Below are 13,449 nucleotides of genomic sequence, written 5' to 3' on the forward strand. Positions count from 1 at the left end.
GCACTGAGCACCCAACACCCGAGTACTGAGCACCCAGCACCCTGAGTACTGAGCACCCAACACCCTGAGTACTGAGCACCCAGCACCCCGAGTACTGAGCACCCACCACCCTGAGTACTGAGCACCCAGCACCCTGAGCACTGAGCACCGAGCACCCCGAGCACTGAGCACCCAGCACCCTGAGTACTGAGCACCCAGCACCCTGAGCACTGAGCACCCAGCACCCTGAGCACTGAGCACACAGCACACTGAGCACTGAACACCCAGCACCCTGAGTAGTGAGCACAAAACGTACTGAGCACCGAGCACCCCGAGCACTGAGCACCCAGCACCCTGAGTACTGAGCACCCAACGTACTGAGCACCGAGCACCCTGAGCACTGAGCACCCAGCACCCTGAGTACTGAGCACCCAGCACCCTGAGCAATGAGCACCCTGAGTACTGAGCACCCAGCACCCTGAGCACTGAACACACAGCACCCTGAGTACTGAGCACCTCGAGAACTGAGCAACCAGCACCCTGAGTACTGAGCACCGAGCACCCCAAGCACTGAGCACCCAGCACCGCGAGCACTGAGCACCCAGAACCCCGAGCACTGAGCACCCAGCACCCTGAGCACTGAGTACCCAGCACCCTGAGCACTGAGCACCCAGCACCCTGAGCACTGAGTACCCAGCACCCTGAGCACTGAGCACCCAGCACCCTGAGCACTGAGTACCCAGCACCCTGAGTACTGAGCACCCAGCACCCTGAGCACTGAGTACCCAGCACCCTGAGCACTGAGCACCCAGCACCCTGAGCACTGAGTACCCAGCACCCTGAGTACTGAGCACCCAGCACCCTGAGCACTGAGTACCCAGCACCCTGAGCACTGAGCACACAGCACCCTGAGCACTGAGCACACAGCACCCTGAGTACTGACCACTGAGCACCCAGCACCTTGAGTACGGAGCACTGAGCACCCAGCACCCCAATCACTGAGCACAGAGCACCCTGATTACTGAGCACTGAGCACCCAGCACCCCGAGCACTGAGCACCCAGCACCCTGAGTACTAAGCACCGAGCACCCTGAGTACTGAGCACCCAGCACCCTGAGCACTGAACACACAGCACCCTGAGTACTGAGCACTTCGAGCACTGAGCACCCAGCACCCTGAGTACTGAGCACCGAGCACCCCGAGCACTGAGCACCCAGCACCCCGAGCACTGAGCACCCAGCACCCCGATCACTGAGCACCCAGCACCCTGAGTACTGAGCACCCAGCACCCTGAGCACTGAGCACCCAGCACCCTGAGTACTGAGCACCCAGCAACCTGAGCACTGAGTACCCAGCACCCTGAGCACTGAGCACCCAGCACCCTGAGCACTGAGTACCCAGCACCCTGAGTACTGAGCACCCAGCACCCTGAGCACTGAGTACCCAGCACCCTGAGCACTGAGCACACAGCACCCTGAGCACTGAGCACACAGCACCCTGAGTACTGACCACTGAGCACCCAGCACCTTGAGTACGGAGCACTGAGCACCCAGCACCCCAATCACTGAGCACAGAGCACCCTGATTACTGAGCACTGAGCACCCAGCACCCCGAGCACTGAGCACCCAGCACCCTGAGTACTAAGCACCGAGCAACCTGAGTACTGAGCACCCAGCACCCTGAGCACTGAACACACAGCACCCTGAGTACTGAGCACTTCGAGCACTGAGCACCCAGCACCCTGAGTACTGAGCACCGAGCACCCCGAGCACTGAGCACCCAGCACCCCGAGCACTGAGCACCCAGCACCCCGATCACTGAGCACCCAGCACCCTGAGTACTGAGCACCCAGCACCATGAGTACTGAGCACCCAGCACCCTGAGAACTGAGCACCCAACACCCTGAGCACTGATCACCCAGCACCCTGAGCACTGAGCACCCAGCACCCTGAGTACTGAGCACTGAGCACCCAGCACCCCGAGCACTGAGCACCTAGCACCCTGAGTACTAAGCACCCAGCACCCAGTGTACTGAGCACCCAGCACCCTGAGTACTGAGCACCCAGCGTACTGAGCACCGAGCACCCCGAGCACTGAGCACCCAGCACCCTGAGTACTGAGCACCCAGCACCCCGAGCACTGAGCACCGAGCACCACGAGCACTGAGCACCCAGCACCCCGAGCAATGAGCACCCAGCACCCCAAGCACTGAGCACCCAGCACCCTGAGTACTGAGCACCGAGCACCCTGAGTACTGAGCATCCAGCACACTGAGTACTGAGCACCCAGCATACTGAGCAACGAGCACCCAGAACCCATAGTACTGAGCACCCAGGACCCTGAGCACTGAGCACCCAGCACCCTGAGTACTGAGCACTGAGCACCCCGAGTACTGAGCACCCAGCACCCCGAGCACCGAGCACCCAGCACCCCGAGCACTGAGCACCCAGCACCCTGAGCACTGAGCACCCAGCACCCTGAGCACTGAGCACCCAGCACCCTGAGCACTGAGCACCCCGCACCCTGAGCACTGAGCACCCAGCACCCTGAGTACAGAGCACCCAACGTACTGAGCACCGAGCACCCTGAGCACTGAGCACCCAGCACCCTGAGTACTGAGCACCCAGCACCCTGAGCAATGAGCACCCTGAGTACTGAGCACCTAGTACGCTGAGCACTGAACACACAGCACACTGAGTACTGAGCACCTCGAGAACTGAGCACCCAGCAACCTGAGTACTGAGCACCGAGCACCCCAAGCACTGAGCACCCAACACCGCGAGCACAGAGCAGCCAGCACCCCGAGCACTGAGCACCCAGCACCCTGATGACTGAGCACCCAGCACCCTGAGTACTGAGCACCCAGCACCCTGAGCACTGAGCACCCAGCACCCTGAGCACTGAGCACCCAGCACACTGAGCACTGAACACCCAGCACCCTGAGTAGTGAGCACCCAACGTACTGAGCACCGAGCACCCCGAGCACTGAGCACCCAGCACCCTGAGTACTGAGCACCGATCACCCCGAGCACTGAGCAGCCAGCACCCTGAGTACTGAGCTCCGAGCACCCCGAGCACTGAGCGCCCAGCGCCCCATGCACTGAGCACCCAGCACCCTGAGCACTGAGCACCCAGCTCCCTGAGTACTGAGCACCCAGCACCCTGAGTACTGAACACCCAGCACACTGAGCACTGAGCACTGAGCACCCTGAGCACTGAGTACTGAGCACTGAGCACCCTGAGCACTGAGCACCCAGCACCCCGAGTACTGAGCACCCAGCACCCCGAGCACTGAGCACCCAGCGCCCCGAGCACTGAGCACCCAGCACCCCGAGCACTGAGCACTGAGCACCCTGAGCACTGAGCACCCAGCACCCCGAGTACTGAGCACTGAGCACCCTGAGTACTGAGCACCCAGCACCCCGAGCATTGAGCACCCAGCACCCCGAGCAATGAGCACCCAGCACCCTGAGTACTGAGCACCCAGCACACTGAGTACTGAGCACCCAGCATACTGAGCAACGAGCACCCAGAACCCTTAGTACTGAGCACCCAGGACCCTGAGCACTGAGCACCCAGCACCCTGAGTACTGAGCACTGAGCACCCCGAGTACTGAGCACCCAGCACCCCGAGCACCGAGCACCCAGCACCCCGAGCACTGAGCACCCAGCACACTGAGCACTGAGCACCCAGCACCCTGAGCACTGAGCACCCAGCACCCTGAGCACTGAGCACCCCGCACCCTGAGCACTGAGCACCCAGCACCCTGAGTACAGAGCACCCAACGTACTGAGCACCGAGCACCCTGAGCACTGAGCACCCAGCACCCTGAGTATTGAGCACCCAGCACCCTGAGCAATGAGCACCCTGAGTACTGAGCACCTAGTACCCTGAGCACTGAACACACAGCACACTGAGTACTGAGCACCTCGAGAACTGAGCACCCAGCAAACTGAGTACTGAGCACCGAGCACCCCAAGCACTGAGCACCCAACACCGCGAGCACAGAGCACCCAGCACCCCGAGCACTGAGCACCCAGCACCCTGAGTACTGAGCACCCAGCACCCTGAGTACTGAGCACCCAGCACACTGAGCACTGAGTACCCAGCACCCTGAGCACTGAGCACCCAGCACCCTGAGCACTGAGCACACAGCACCCTGAGCACTGAGCACACAGCACCCTGAGTACTGAGCACTGAGCACCCAGCACCCCGAGCACTGAGCACCCAGCACCCTGAGTACTGAGCACTGAGCACCCAGCACACCGAGCACTGAGCACCCAGCACCCTGAGCACTGAGCACCCAACACCCGAGTACTGAGCACCCAGCACCCTGAGTACTGAGCACCCAACACCCTGAGTACTGAGCACCCAGCACCCCGAGTACTGAGCACCCACCACCCTGAGTACTGAGCACCCAGCACCCTGAGCACTGAGCACCGAGCACCCCGAGCACTGAGCACCCAGCACCCTGAGTACTGAGCACCCAGCACCCTGAGCACTGAGCACCCAGCACCCTGAGCACTGAGCACCCAGCACACTGAGCACTGAACACCCAGCACCCTGAGTAGTGAGCACCCAACGTACTGAGCACCGAGCAACCCGAGCACTGAGCACCCAGCACCCTGAGTACTGAGCACCCAACGTACTGAGCACCGAGCACCCTGAGCACTGAGCACCCAGCACCCTGAGTACTGAGCACCCAGCACCCTGAGCAATGAGCACCCTGAGTACTGAGCACCCAGCACCCTGAGTACTAAGCACCAAGCACCCTGAGTACTGAGCACCCAGCACCCTGAGCACTGAACACACAGCACCCTGAGTACTGAGCACCTCGAGAACTGAGCAACCAGCACCCTGAGTACTGAGCACCGAGCACCCCAAGCACTGAGCACCCAGCACCGCGAGCACTGAGCACCCAGAACCCCGAGCACTGAGCACCCAGCACCCTGAGCACTGAGTACCCAGCACCCTGAGCACTGAGCACCCAGCACCCTGAGCACTGAGTACCCAGCACCCTGAGCACTGAGCACCCAGCACCCTGAGCACTGAGTACCCAGCACCCTGAGTACTGAGCACCCAGCACCCTGAGCACTGAGTACCCAGCACCCTGAGCACTGAGCACCCAGCACCCTGAGCACTGAGTACCCAGCACCCTGAGTACTGAGCACCCAGCACCCTGAGCACTGAGTACCCAGCACCCTGAGCACTGAGCACACAGCACCCTGAGCACTGAGCACACAGCACCCTGAGTACTGACCACTGAGCACCCAGCACCTTGAGTACGGAGCACTGAGCACCCAGCACCCCAATCACTGAGCACAGAGCACCCTGATTACTGAGCACTGAGCACCCAGCACCCCGAGCACTGAGCACCCAGCACCCTGAGTACTAAGCACCGAGCACCCTGAGTACTGAGCACCCAGCACCCTGAGCACTGAACACACAGCACCCTGAGTACTGAGCACCCAGCACCCTGAGCACTGAGCACCCAGCACCCCGAGCACTGAGCTCCCAGCACCCTGAGTACTAAGCACCGAGCACCCTGAGTACTGAGCACCCAGCACCCTGAGCACTGAACACACAGCACCCTGAGTACTCAGCACCTCGAGCACTGAGCACCCAGCACCCTGAGCACTGAGCACCGAGCACCCCGAGCACTGAGCACCCTGCACCCGGAGTACTGAGCACCCAGCACCCTGAGTAATAAGCACCGAGCACCCTGAGTACTGAGCACCCAGTACCCTGAGCACTGAACACACAGCACCCTGAGTACTGAGAACCCCGAGCACGGAGCACCCAGCACCCTGAGCACTGAGGACCCAGCACCCTGAGTACTGTGCACCCAGCATCCCGAGCACTGAGCACCCAGCACCCTGAGTACTGAGCACCGAGCACCCTGAGTACTGAGCACCCAGCACCCTGAGTACTGAGCACCCAGCGTACTGAGAACCGAGCACCCAGCACCCTGAGTACTGAGCACCCAGCACCCTGAGCACTGAACACACAGCACCCTGAGTACTGAGCACCTCGAAAACTGAGCACCCAGCACCCTGAGTACTGAGCACCGAGCACCCCGAGCACTGAGCACCCAGCACTGCGAGCACTGAGCACCCAGCACCCAGAGCACTGAGCACCCAGCACCCTGAGTACTGAGCACCCAGCACCCTGAGTACTGAGCACCCAGCACCCTGAGCACTGAGTACCCAGCCCCCTGAGCACTGAGCACCCAGCACCCTGAGCACTGAGCACACAGCACCCTGAGCACTGAGCGCACCGCACACTGAGTACTGAGCACTGAGCACCCAGCACCCCGAGCACTGAGCACCCAGCACCCTGAGTACTGAGCACTGAGCACCCAGCACACCGAGCACTGAGCACCCAGCACCCTGAGCACTGAGCACCCAGCACCCGAGTACTGAGCACCCAGCACACTGAGTACTGAGCACCCAGCACCCCGAGTACTGAGCACCCAGCATCCTGAGTACTGAGCACCCAGCACCCTGAGCACTGAGCACCCAGCACCCCGAGCACTGAGCACCCAGCACCCTGAGCACTGAGCACCCAGCACCCTGAGCACTGAGCACACAGCACCCTGAGCACTGAGCACCCAGCACCCTGAGCACTGAGCACAAAGCACCCTGAGTAGTGAGCACCCAATGTACTGAGCACTGAGCACCCCAAGCACTGAGCACCCAACACCCTGAGTACTGAGCACCGATCTCCCCGAGCACTGAGCACCCAGCACCCTGAGTACTGAGCTCCGAGCACCCCGAGCACTGAGCACCCAGCGCCCCGAGCACTGAGCACAAAGCACCCTGAGCACTGAGCACCCAGCACCCCGAGCACTGAGCACCCAGCACCCTGAGTACTGAGCACCCAGCACCCTGAGTACTGAGCACCCAGCACCCTGAGTACTGAGCACCCAACACCCTGAGCACTGATCACCCAGCACCCTGAGCACTGAGCACCCAGCACCCTGAGTACTGAGCACTGAGCACCCAGCACCCCGAGCACTGAGCACCTAGCACCCTGAGTACTAAGCACCCAGCACCCAGTGTACTGAGCACCCAGCACCCTGAGTACTGAGCACCCAGCGTACTGAGCACCGAGCACCCCGAGCACTGAGCACCCAGCACCCTGAGTACTGAGCACCCAGCACCCCGAGCACTGAGCACCGAGCACCACGAGCACTGAGCACCCAGCACCCCGAGCAATGAGCACCCAGCACCCCAAGCACTGAGCACCCAGCACCCTGAGTACTGAGCACCGAGCACCCTGAGTACTGAGCATCCAGCACACTGAGTACTGAGCACCCAGCATACTGAGCAACGAGCACCCAGAACCCATAGTACTGAGCACCCAGGACCCTGAGCACTGAGCACCCAGCACCCTGAGTACTGAGCACTGAGCACCCCGAGTACTGAGCACCCAGCACCCCGAGCACCGAGCACCCAGCACCCCGAGCACTGAGCACCCAGCACCCTGAGCACTGAGCACCCAGCACCCTGAGCACTGAGCACCCAGCACCCTGAGCACTGAGCACCCCGCACCCTGAGCACTGAGCACCCAGCACCCTGAGTACAGAGCACCCAACGTACTGAGCACCGAGCACCCTGAGCACTGAGCACCCAGCACCCTGAGTACTGAGCACCCAGCACCCTGAGCAATGAGCACCCTGAGTACTGAGCACCTAGTACGCTGAGCACTGAACACACAGCACACTGAGTACTGAGCACCTCGAGAACTGAGCACCCAGCAACCTGAGTACTGAGCACCGAGCACCCCAAGCACTGAGCACCCAACACCGCGAGCACAGAGCAGCCAGCACCCCGAGCACTGAGCACCCAGCACCCTGATGACTGAGCACCCAGCACCCTGAGTACTGAGCACCCAGCACCCTGAGCACTGAGCACCCAGCACCCTGAGCACTGAGCACCCAGCACACTGAGCACTGAACACCCAGCACCCTGAGTAGTGAGCACCCAACGTACTGAGCACCGAGCACCCCGAGCACTGAGCACCCAGCACCCTGAGTACTGAGCACCGATCACCCCGAGCACTGAGCAGCCAGCACCCTGAGTACTGAGCTCCGAGCACCCCGAGCACTGAGCGCCCAGCGCCCCATGCACTGAGCACCCAGCACCCTGAGCACTGAGCACCCAGCTCCCTGAGTACTGAGCACCCAGCACCCTGAGTACTGAACACCCAGCACACTGAGCACTGAGCACTGAGCACCCTGAGCACTGAGTACTGAGCACTGAGCACCCTGAGCACTGAGCACCCAGCACCCCGAGTACTGAGCACCCAGCACCCCGAGCACTGAGCACCCAGCGCCCCGAGCACTGAGCACCCAGCACCCCGAGCACTGAGCACTGAGCACCCTGAGCACTGAGCACCCAGCACCCCGAGTACTGAGCACTGAGCACCCTGAGTACTGAGCACCCAGCACCCCGAGCATTGAGCACCCAGCACCCCGAGCAATGAGCACCCAGCACCCTGAGTACTGAGCACCCAGCACACTGAGTACTGAGCACCCAGCATACTGAGCAACGAGCACCCAGAACCCTTAGTACTGAGCACCCAGGACCCTGAGCACTGAGCACCCAGCACCCTGAGTACTGAGCACTGAGCACCCCGAGTACTGAGCACCCAGCACCCCGAGCACCGAGCACCCAGCACCCCGAGCACTGAGCACCCAGCACACTGAGCACTGAGCACCCAGCACCCTGAGCACTGAGCACCCAGCACCCTGAGCACTGAGCACCCCGCACCCTGAGCACTGAGCACCCAGCACCCTGAGTACAGAGCACCCAACGTACTGAGCACCGAGCACCCTGAGCACTGAGCACCCAGCACCCTGAGTATTGAGCACCCAGCACCCTGAGCAATGAGCACCCTGAGTACTGAGCACCTAGTACCCTGAGCACTGAACACACAGCACACTGAGTACTGAGTACCTCGAGAACTGAGCACCCAGCAACCTGAGTACTGAGCACCGAGCACCCCAAGCACTGAGCACCCAACACCGCGAGCACAGAGCACCCAGCACCCCGAGCACTGAGCACCCAGCACCCTGAGTACTGAGCACCCAGCACCCTGAGTACTGAGCACCCAGCACACTGAGCACTGAGTACCCAGCACCCTGAGCACTGAGCACCCAGCACCCTGAGCACTGAGCACACAGCACCCTGAGCACTGAGCACACAGCACCCTGAGTACTGAGCACTGAGCACCCAGCACCCCGAGCACTGAGCACCCAGCACCCTGAGTACTGAGCACTGAGCACCCAGCACACCGAGCACTGAGCACCCAGCACCCTGAGCACTGAGCACCCAACACCCGAGTACTGAGCACCCAGCACCCTGAGTACTGAGCACCCAACACCCTGAGTACTGAGCACCCAGCACCCCGAGTACTGAGCACCCACCACCCTGAGTACTGAGCACCCAGCACCCTGAGCACTGAGCACCGAGCACCCCGAGCACTGAGCACCCAGCACCCTGAGTACTGAGCACCCAGCACCCTGAGCACTGAGCACCCAGCACCCTGAGCACTGAGCACCCAGCACACTGAGCACTGAACACCCAGCACCCTGAGTAGTGAGCACCCAACGTACTGAGCACCGAGCAACCCGAGCACTGAGCACCCAGCACCCTGAGTACTGAGCACCCAACGTACTGAGCACCGAGCACCCTGAGCACTGAGCACCCAGCACCCTGAGTACTGAGCACCCAGCACCCTGAGCAATGAGCACCCTGAGTACTGAGCACCCAGCACCCTGAGTACTAAGCACCAAGCACCCTGAGTACTGAGCACCCAGCACCCTGAGCACTGAACACACAGCACCCTGAGTACTGAGCACCTCGAGAACTGAGCAACCAGCACCCTGAGTACTGAGCACCGAGCACCCGAAGCACTGAGCACCCAGCACCGCGAGCACTGAGCACCCAGAACCCCGAGCACTGAGCACCCAGCACCCTGAGCACTGAGTACCCAGCACCCTGAGCACTGAGCACCCAGCACCCTGAGCACTGAGTACCCAGCACCCTGAGCACTGAGCACCCAGCACCCTGAGCACTGAGTACCCAGCACCCTGAGTACTGAGCACCCAGCACCCTGAGCACTGAGTACCCAGCACCCTGAGCACTGAGCACCCAGCACCCTGAGCACTGAGTACCCAGCACCCTGAGTACTGAGCACCCAGCACCCTGAGCACTGAGTACCCAGCACCCTGAGCACTGAGCACACAGCACCCTGAGCACTGAGCACACAGCACCCTGAGTACTGACCACTGAGCACCCAGCACCTTGAGTACGGAGCACTGAGCACCCAGCACCCCAATCACTGAGCACAGAGCACCCTGATTACTGAGCACTGAGCACCCAGCACCCCGAGCACTGAGCACCCAGCACCCTGAGTACTAAGCACCGAGCACCCTGAGTACTGAGCACCCAGCACCCTGAGCACTGAACACACAGCACCCTGAGTACTGAGCACCCAGCACCCTGAGCACTGAGCACCCAGCACCCCGAGCACTGAGCTCCCAGCACCCTGAGTACTAAGCACCGAGCACCCTGAGTACTGAGCACCCAGCACCCTGAGCACTGAACACACAGCACCCTGAGTACTCAGCACCTCGAGCACTGAGCACCCAGCACCCTGAGCACTGAGCACCGAGCACCCCGAGCACTGAGTACCCTGCACCCGGAGTACTGAGCACCCAGCACCCTGAGTAATAAGCACCGAGCACCCTGAGTACTGAGCACCCAGTACCCTGAGCACTGAACACACAGCACCCTGAGTACTGAGAACCCCGAGCACGGAGCACCCAGCACCCTGAGCACTGAGGACCCAGCACCCTGAGTACTGTGCACCCAGCATCCCGAGCACTGAGCACCCAGCACCCTGAGTACTGAGCACCGAGCACCCTGAGTACTGAGCACCCAGCACCCTGAGTACTGAGCACCCAGCGTACTGAGAACCGAGCACCCAGCACCCTGAGTACTGAGCACCCAGCACCCTGAGCACTGAACACACAGCACCCTGAGTACTGAGCACCTCGAAAACTGAGCACCCAGCACCCTGAGTACTGAGCACCGAGCACCCCGAGCACTGAGCACCCAGCACTGCGAGCACTGAGCACCCAGCACCCAGAGCACTGAGCACCCAGCACCCTGAGTACTGAGCACCCAGCACCCTGAGTACTGAGCACCCAGCACCCTGAGCACTGAGTACCCAGCCCCCTGAGCACTGAGCACCCAGCACCCTGAGCACTGAGCACACAGCACCCTGAGCACTGAGCGCACAGCACACTGAGTACTGAGCACTGAGCACCCAGCACCCCGAGCACTGAGCACCCAGCACCCTGAGTACTGAGCACTGAGCACCCAGCACACCGAGCACTGAGCACCCAGCACCCTGAGCACTGAGCACCCAGCACCCGAGTACTGAGCACCCAGCACACTGAGTACTGAGCACCCAGCACCCCGAGTACTGAGCACCCAGCATCCTGAGTACTGAGCACCCAGCACCCTGAGCACTGAGCACCCAGCACCCCGAGCACTGAGCACCCAGCACCCTGAGCACTGAGCACCCAGCACCCTGAGCACTGAGCACACAGCACCCTGAGCACTGAGCACCCAGCACCCTGAGCACTGAGCACAAAGCACCCTGAGTAGTGAGCACCCAATGTACTGAGCACTGAGCACCCCAAGCACTGAGCACCCAACACCCTGAGTACTGAGCACCGATCTCCCCGAGCACTGAGCACCCAGCACCCTGAGTACTGAGCTCCGAGCACCCCGAGCACTGAGCACCCAGCGCCCCGAGCACTGAGCACAAAGCACCCTGAGCACTGAGCACCCAGCACCCCGAGCACTGAGCACCCAGCACCCTGAGTACTGAGCACCCAGCACCCTGAGTACTGAGCACCCAGCACCCTGAGCACTGAGTACCCAGCACCCTGAGCACTGAGCACCCAGCACCCTGAGCACTGAGCACACAGCACCCTGAGCACTGAGCACCCAGCACTCTGAGTACTGAGCACCCAGAACCCCGAGCACTGAGCACCCAGCACCCTGAGTACTGAGCACTGAGCACCCAGCACCCCGAGCAATGAGCACCCAGCCCCCTGAGCACTGAGCACCCAGCACCCTGAGCACTGAGCACCCAGCACCCTGAGTAGTGAGCACCCAACGTACTGAGCACCGAGCACCCGGGGCACTGAGCACCCAGCACCCTGTGTACTGAGCACCCTGAGTACTGAGCAAAGATCACCCTGAGCACTGAGCTCCCAGCACCCTGAGTACTGAGCACCCAGCACCCTGAGCACTGAGCATCCAGCACCCTGAGCACTGAGCACCCAGCACCCTGAGTACTGAGCACCCAGCACCCCGAGCACTGAGCACCCAGCACCCCGAGAATGAGCACCCAGCACCCCGAGTACTGAGCACCGAGCACCCTGAGCACTGAGTACCCAGCACCCTGAGCACTGAGCACCCAGCACCCTGAGTACTGAGCACCCAGCACCCTGAGTACTGAGCACCCAGCACCCTGAGCACTGAGCACCAAGCACCCCGAGTACTGAGCACCCAGCACCCTGAGCACTGAGCACCCAGCACCCTGAGTACTGAGCACCCAGCACCCTGAGTACTGAACACCCAGCACCCTGAGCAATGAGCACTGAGCACCCTGAGCACTGAGTACTGAGCACCGAGCACCCCGAGAACTGAGCACCCAGCACCCGGAGTACTGAGCACCTATCACCCCGAGCACTGAGCACCCAGCACCCTGAGTACTGAGCTCCGAGCACCCCGAGCACTGAGCACCCAGCGCCCCGAGCATTGAGCACCCAGCACCCTGAGCACTGAGCACCCAGCACCCCGAGCACTGAGCACCCAGCACCCTGAGTACTGAGCACCGAGCACCCCGAGCACTGAGCACCCAGCACTGCGAGCACTGAGCACCCAGCACCCAGAGCACTGAGCACCCAGCACCCTGAGTACTGAGCACCCAGCACCCTGAGTACTGAGCACCCAGCACCCTGAGCACTGAGTACCCAGCCCCCTGAGCACTGAGCACCCAGCACCCTGAGCACTGAGCACACAGCACCCTGAGCACTGAGCGCACAGCACACTGAGTTCTGAGCACTGAGCACCCAGCACCCCGAGCACTGAGCACCCAGCACCCTGAGTACTGAGCACTGAGCACCCAGCACCCTGAGCACTGAGCACCCAGCACCCGAGTACTGAGCACCCAGCACACTGAGTACTGAGCACCCAGCACCCCGAGTACTGAGCACCCAGCATCCTGAGTACTGAGCACCCAGCACCCTGAGCACTGAGCACCCAGCACCCCGAGCACTGAGCACCCACCACCCTGAGCACTGAGCACCCAGCACCCTGAGCACTGAGCACACAGCACCCTGAGCACTGAGCACCCAGCACCCTGAGCACTGAGCACAAAGC

Source organism: Microtus oregoni, unplaced genomic scaffold (assembly GCF_018167655.1).
Source record: "Microtus oregoni isolate MIOR12 unplaced genomic scaffold, Mior012 000051F_ref0000332, whole genome shotgun sequence".
Taxonomy (NCBI): domain Eukaryota; kingdom Metazoa; phylum Chordata; class Mammalia; order Rodentia; family Cricetidae; genus Microtus; species Microtus oregoni.